Here is a 7,500-nt window from a genome sequence, read left to right on the forward strand (position 1 = left end):
GGCGCCTCGTCTCATCAGCACGTGTTGAGAAGCACGAGAGGATTCGCGGGAGCTCGGGAAGGATCGCAGCTCACGGCGATTGGATCCAGCTCGCTCTCGCTGGAGCCCGGGTCCGAAGAACTTGAAGACCACACGAGGTGGAGAGGTTCGAGATCGGCTCTGGGTTTCAGGTCACCTGTCCTCCGAGCCGGAGCTCGTTATTAAAGGCCTCTGCCACCATTTCTTGGGTATGTGTGTGTTTGCGTACGTGTGTCTGTGGGCCCGTCTACTAAGTCGGAACTGCTGTTAGGTGCAAGTGACTGTACATAATAAGTAGACGGTTGTAGTTCTTTTGTTGTGCTTTTGTTGCTTGTATAATTGCATACGTGTTTTGCCTTGTTTAATTGCATACGTGCTTTATTATAATAAATGTCCTTGTGTGAATGTAAATCTGTTCGTTGCGTCCATTCCCGCATTGAACTGCCCCATCTTGCACTCGGAATAGAGTTGGTTTTTAAATAGCCGGTAAAGTGATTGGTGCAACGGGACTGCGCGATAATACCCCTCTCAGTTATCCCAAATGGAAGCGAGCCGCTTAAGCGGCTCATTTCCAAGCGGTCCCGTTGAGGTGCAATCTCTCGGTAACCTACCTGCGCGAATAATTAGGTAAATCGAAGATTTGGCGATCGGACCCTGTAGCGCGGGGGTTGAGTGCGGACAAGGTTGTGGTGCGATTAAAAACCCACCCGTGACTGATTTCTGGCATTGTTCCAGAAAGTCACAACTGGATTGTCTGTTCGGTGGGCGAAGCGACCGCTATTGGTTACGCGGTCGTTCGCACACCGACGGGCGGGAATTCTACAACACTGGTGTCGAGAAGTGAGATTCAAATTCATTCCCCTCCAAACTAAATTAACGGGAATCGGATCAGGGGTGTGTGGAGCGACCCTGGATTCCCACGAAAATACGAGCTTTAAATTATTTCCGAGAAGCAAGATGGCGGTTCAAGGCGAACGGGTGCAGTGTGGTTTAGGAACGTGTGTTGATGTAGGATCCATGGCCCCGGACGGTTCTTCTTTTTATAACCCCACCGCTAATTGCAATCAGTGGGGGCGTTTACCCTCATACACTGAGCATGAACTTTGCCGGCAAACGAACTCGAAGTCGCAAAATAGCGGCGCTGCCGCATCTCAGCGCAACACGGAGCGGGCTGCTATTAATGGCCCCACGAATGGCACGATACGAGGCGGGGCTCCCAACCAACGATTGAAACCACATGATCATGGCAGGCGAGGCTGGCGGACATTGGCGGGCTTCGGGCACAAAACAGAGAAATATCTGGGAAAACTAAAAGAAAACGGTGAGAGAACGAATGAAAGGAGAGAGCAAGCATGCAAAAGAAGTGCGGAGAGCGAACTGAAGAAAAGAAAAGAGGAGCAAATTAGTAACTCCCTGGATAGAAAGAACTTAGAAGAAGAATGGAAAACGAAGCTGGAAAAGGAAAAACGGAAACACGATGTGGAATTGGAACTACTGAAGGAAGAGGTAAGAATAGGCAATCGGAAAAGAGAGCCTGGAACAGGAGGTGAGAGAGGAATTCGAAAAAAAAAGCTTCTGAGTTGCAAAACGAGCTGAGGATGTTGAGTGAGGAAAGACCGAGAACGGAGAATGAAACGTTTAGGAACCACACTGTGCAGATCGAACAATTTGAAGCTAAAGCAAGACTAAAGAATGAGATGCAAGAAAGAATAATGAAAGAACAAGGAATGAGACAGGAAGAGGAAATCAGCCAATTGAAGGAAACGATGAGATTGGAGAATGAAAAACAAGAGACGGTGGAGTAGAAATAAAAAAGAAAGACAAGAACAACTGAAAAAGAAAGCAAGGTTGAAGTACGCAGAGATAGTGAAAGAACAACGAACGAAACATGAAAAGGAGATCGGCCAATTGAAGGAAACTATGAGATTGGAGAATGAAAAGCGTGAGGGACAGGGGGTGAAAGAAATTAAAAAAGAAAGACAACAACAACAATTAAAAAAGAAAGCAAGGTTGAAGTATGTGGAGATAGTGAAGGAAGAACGAATGAAACAGGAAAAAGAGATCGGCCAATTGAAAGAAACGATGAGATTGGAGAATGAAGAACGTGAGACACGGTGGGGTAGAAAACAAAAACTATATGAATTTGAAATTAACCAACTCAAGGAGAGTGCAAAATTGGAGTCCACAGAGATGGAAAAACTCCAGAAAGATAACGAACAACTGAGGGGGCTCAGAGAGGAAGAACGACTCAAATGGGAAGGAAAATGGAGCCAGGAAGAAACGGAAATAATGAACAAGGAAATGAAATGTATAGAGACGCGGGAGATAGAAAAAGTAGAGGAGAGACTACACGATAAAGACGGGGTGAAAGACGAGCACACACACATGGAGATAGTGGAGGACGATGAGGGGGAGCTCGGGGAATGTCTCATGACTCGGTGCAAGCAGCCGGATAGCCTCCTTCAGGAATGGAGGGAGACGCTATGCTCCCTTGAAGCGGATCTCGACCAAGTGGGTCCGGTCGAGCTTTGCGAGGTTGAGGGGCGAGTGCTGTTGACGGGTGCACACAAAGCTTGGGGGGTATGAAGGCCCCGGGAACCCTTGTGGTGAATCCCCAGCGTGGTCGTCCCGGTGTGTGTGTGTGTGTGTGTGTGTGTATGAGTGAGCCAAAATGCGTGCTGGAAAGCACGCATAGCGTGAGTGTTATGGCGTGTGTGAGGGAAACTGTGTGAGTGATATGGTGTGCCTGGTAGCGAGTGTGCTGAAATGTGTGCCTTCCAGCACGCCGTGTGTAAAGGAAATACTGAGTGTGGAAGGAACAGAGTGTGTGAGCGAAACAGCGTGTGTGGTTTCGAAGTATGTGAGCAACACCGAGGGTGGAAGGAACAGCCTGTGTGAGAGAGATCACATGTGTGAGAGAGACCGCGTGTGTGAGAACGCTGTATGTGAGGGAGATGGCGGTGGGCATGCGCGAACATGCAACCGCATGTCCGAGTGTCATGGCGAGGTGTGTGAGCGCCGTGGCACGCAGGAGTGTGCGCGTTGAATGGCGACGACGACGGTGCCTGACAGTGGACAAAGGCCGAGTAGCAGCCGTAGCTGCATTGGGGACCGTGCCGGGTTTGCACAGCAGCGCGCGCAGGGTGCGTACCGTGCAAAGCACAAGGCCGCCACGTGCGTGCCTGCGGGAGTGAAGCCGGGTCCGTAAATGCACGTGGTGGATTAGCCGATCCCGCAGACGGACAGAAGGTAGGCTGGATAATGGATTTGGACCGGATGGGTTCTCCAGGCGGGCATGTGTGTGAAGCTCCGACGAGCAGAGCACATGTGTTCGTGTGGGGAACCCCTCGAAATGCGAGGCTTGTTTTTGATGCGCAAGGTGACGTCATGGCTGCAGGGTTGGAAACTGGCAGAAGGGAAATCCCTGCCGGATAGTACCATCAGAGGAGGGACGAGATGCGCGAACAGCTGCCATAACGTCACTGGGAAAGGAGCGCAGGTTGCGAGTTGCTGCGCTGGTGCACGCATGAAAAAAGAAAAAAGGAAGCCTCGCTTCGGGTGACTAGGATTCCCTGGGCAAGGGGTGGAAGACTCCTCTGTCCGGGGGGCACAGGAAGTACTAGTTAGGGGGATGGGCCAGAGTGAGTTAGACCGGCTTCATGGGGACATGAGTTGTTCCTCATGGAGGCCGTGGAATGGATTAGTTAGAGGGATTTCAGTTTATATTTCGGAAATGGGATTTGTTGGATTTTTTTTGGAGACATGGACAGACTGGAAATGTGTAGTGGAGACGTAGCTCAGCTACGTGGAGTAAATGGAACGTGCATGAGTTTTAAGGGATGACGAGGGAGCAGGAGTTAGTCAGGGGATTTAGTTAGAAGGATGGTAGTGTGGAGTGTTGGTGTGAGTTGTGAAATGGAAAGTGTGTGAGGAAAGAGTGTGGGACAGTGGGCCTAAGTGTGTGAGTGGAGTGAATGTGGTATGCATGGTGCGAATGACTGATTGGGGGGAGGAGTGATTCCCACCCAAGAGACCCCAGGGTCAGTTTAATGTTAGCTCGTTGGTTGTTCAAATTTACTCACAGGAGGTCGTTCTGTTGGCGTCGAGAGAAAGCACGAAACCCGTTTGGAGGGGTGCAGGAGTTCATGGACTGGCTGGGAGCATGGCTGTGGAAAGGTGAGTTTTGTTTATTGGGCACCGGACTAGTTGGCCAGATTAGGCCAAGGGCCCAAGAGGGGCCGGGATCGTGTAGTGGGCACGGGCGACCCATCGGAAACGGGACCTGTAGCACCAGAATGCCACGGGGGCAGTGTAGTGGGCACGGGCAACCCTCGGAAAGGGACCTGGGGCATGAACACGCCACGTGGGCATCGGAGGGGGGCAATGCCAGAGAGGGCAACCCCCCGCCTTGTAGGGAGAAGCTTGGCTCGGAGGCAGCCTGTGGGCCTGGGGGTGCCATGGTTAGAGTTCAGCAGAGGGGGAGTTCCTGCCAGTTGAGCCACGCTGCCCAGCCAGGAAATTGTGCGAGGGCACGTATGAAAATTTGAGGGCAAGGCCCAAATTTATAATGGACACAAACACAGGCGACGGGAATCATGTTTTTTAGAACTGATAGTTTTAAAGTGTAAGGCGTTTTTGGAAAGCCCCGGGGTAGTTTCATGTTAATGAATGTTAGCGTAGATAGGAGATGTACCCTTTCGCACCATCCATCCCTTCGCTCGTTGTAGGCACTGGACTTACCTTGGAAGATCACTGAACTCTGAGGAGGCCATTCTGAAGTTTTCTTGGGCCTCGAGACAGGACACTCGTCTCTCCCTATTCCCCTCCAGAGAGGGAGCGTAGTGGTTGGGAGTAGGCTAGGTGGACATGATAGGCTAGCCGGACAATGCCGATAAAGGGGGTTAGGGAGACAATAAAGGGAAATAAAAATAAAGAGGGGCTAAATTTTGTTGTGTTTTTTGGCAAATTAAGGGAGTGGGTATGGACAGAGACAGGCAAAGGCGATAGAGTGGGGGGAGACAGTAGGCTAGGTCCGAGCCCGCCTTCAGAGCGGCCGGCACCACCGCACTCCCTCCAGACCTGATGGAACTGCACCAGAGGCCGGCCTTTTGTGCTGCAGCTGCCTGTTCTGCATGGACTTACCTTGCCATGCCGAGTTTGCCTACCTCTGCCATGACCACATGCCTGCTAGCCCTTGTTTGCGTTTGCCTCTGTGTCCATCCATCACCATGTGCGCCAGGACCATCCAGTTTTGCAAGGACTGCCTTGCAGGTAGCCGGTGCATCCATCATGCTCATTTGTGTATTGCGACTATCTCTATCCATTCCCCTGCATCAATGGACTTTAAAAAGACTTTTACCTTCTCCCTTTTCACAGATCACAAGTCCTGGGCCATGGTTAGGTAATGGATAAGTTGAGTGGAAATTGTAAATACCTGGAACCCCACCTGCATGTTCGCGCTGGCAGTTTTAGTTAAGTTGTCCGAATGAGTCTGAGAGTATGTTTAGTTAGTTACGCAGCGCATTAGGTTATTTATTTTTGGGACACATGTAAAGAAATGTCGCACTCAGGGATCCGAAGGTAGAACATCTTCAGGGAAAACTTACACATGCTGGTCACACGAAAATTTGACAACCCGGGACGAGTCTGTAAAAAGGGGAGGGGGTAGTGTTACGAATTTGGGAATTTGATTGCACACAACATACAGGTTCCTTTAGTCAGCAATGTCGATAAGTGCTTGTTCCCTAGATAGCTCACCTTCCATTGTTTAAATGTTCAGAAATCGATTGGATGCGCTGCGGATCGATTTAATAGTTGGGGAACGAACAATGGAGACATCCCTCCCCCTCTTCTGCAAAGAGGAAGAACCCTGCCTTCCCGTGACTCATGATGTCAACAACTCCCTCCCTCCCGTGGTTGAGCGGGGGGGATGGATCACGAGGGCATGAGTTATGCCGGGCGTGGAGGAAGGGGGGGGGCGGAGAAGGATAAGAGGAGATCTTTTTCTTTTGTTCGGGCAGAGTTGGAAGGGCAGAGTTGGAGGAGGGAGTTGAGGGGAGTCGTTCAGCAGACCGTCGGGTCCTGCTTGGCTTGCGTTAGGGTTGAGGCCTGCGGAAGCTTTTTGCTTCGGCTGGCTCAGTGAGCTTCAGCTGAGGCCTGACTCGAGAGGAGGCTTTTTGGAGGCTCTTTGCTCTGACAGTTCCGTGAGCTTCGGCTTCTACTTGGCTCGGGAGAGCTTTTTGCTTCAAGCTGCCCTGTTTGAAGGTAAGTTAAGCCGGTCACTCGGCTCGAGCTGCGATTGGTGGCTTCTTCTTGGTTCGTGGAGCTCTTTGTTCTCCATTTTGGTTCCCGGCTTGGTGCGACTCATCGACCTCTCCGTTGAGGTGGTTCCTCGGGGAAGCGATGCATCGACGGGAAGGATCGGAGCCTCGTCTCACCAGCACGTGTTGAGAAGTGCGGGAGTTGGTTCCTCGGGGAAGCGACGCATCGACGGGAAGGATCGGCGCCTCGTCTCACCAGCACGTGTTGAGAAGCGCGGAAGGATTAGCGGGAGCTCGGGAAGGATCGCAGCTCACGTCGATTGGATCCAGCTTGCTCTCGCTGGAGTCCGGGTCCGAACAACTTGAAGACCACACGAAGTGGAGAGGTTCGAGATAGGCTCTGGGTTTCAGCTCACCTGTCCTCCGAGCTGGAGCTCGTTATTAAAGACCTCTGCCACCATTTCTTGGGTGTGTGTGTGTGCGTACGTGTGTCCGTGGGCCCGTCTAATAAGTAGGAACTGCTGTTAAGTGCAAGTGACTGTAGATAATAAGTAGACGGTTGTAGTTCTTTTGTCGTGATTTTGTTGCTTGGATAATTGCATTCGTGTTTTGCCTTGTTTAATTGTTTACGTGCTTTATTATAATAAATGGACTTGTGTGAATGTAAACCTGTTTGTTGCGTCCATTCCCTCATTGAACTGCCCCATCTTGCACTCGGAATATAGTTTTGGTTTTTAAATAGCTGGTAAAGTGATCGGGTCCAACTGGACTGTGCGATAATACCCCGCTCGGTTATCCCAAAAGGAAGCGAGCTGCTGAAGTGGCTCGTTTCCAAGCGGTCCCATTGAGGTACCATCTCTCGGTAACCTACCTAGCGAATAATTAGGTAAATCGAAGATTTGGCGATCGGACCCTGTAGCGCGCGGGTAGAGTGCGGAGAAGGTTGTGCTGGGATTAAAAACCCACCCGTGACTGGTTTCTGGCGTTGTTCCAGAAAGTCATGACTGGATTGTCCGTTCGGTGGGCGAAGCGACCGCTATTGGTTAGACGCGGTCGTTCGCACGCCGACGGGCAGGAATTCTACAACAATATGTATATATGTGGATATATATATGTGTATATATATATATATATATATATATATATATATATATATATATATATATATATATATATATATATATATATATATATATATATATGTGTGTGTGTGTGTGTGTGT

This window comes from Eptatretus burgeri, chromosome 5 (assembly GCF_056783735.1).
Source record: "Eptatretus burgeri isolate ZD-2024b chromosome 5, Ebu_testis_v1, whole genome shotgun sequence".
Lineage (NCBI taxonomy): Eukaryota > Metazoa > Chordata > Myxini > Myxiniformes > Myxinidae > Eptatretus > Eptatretus burgeri.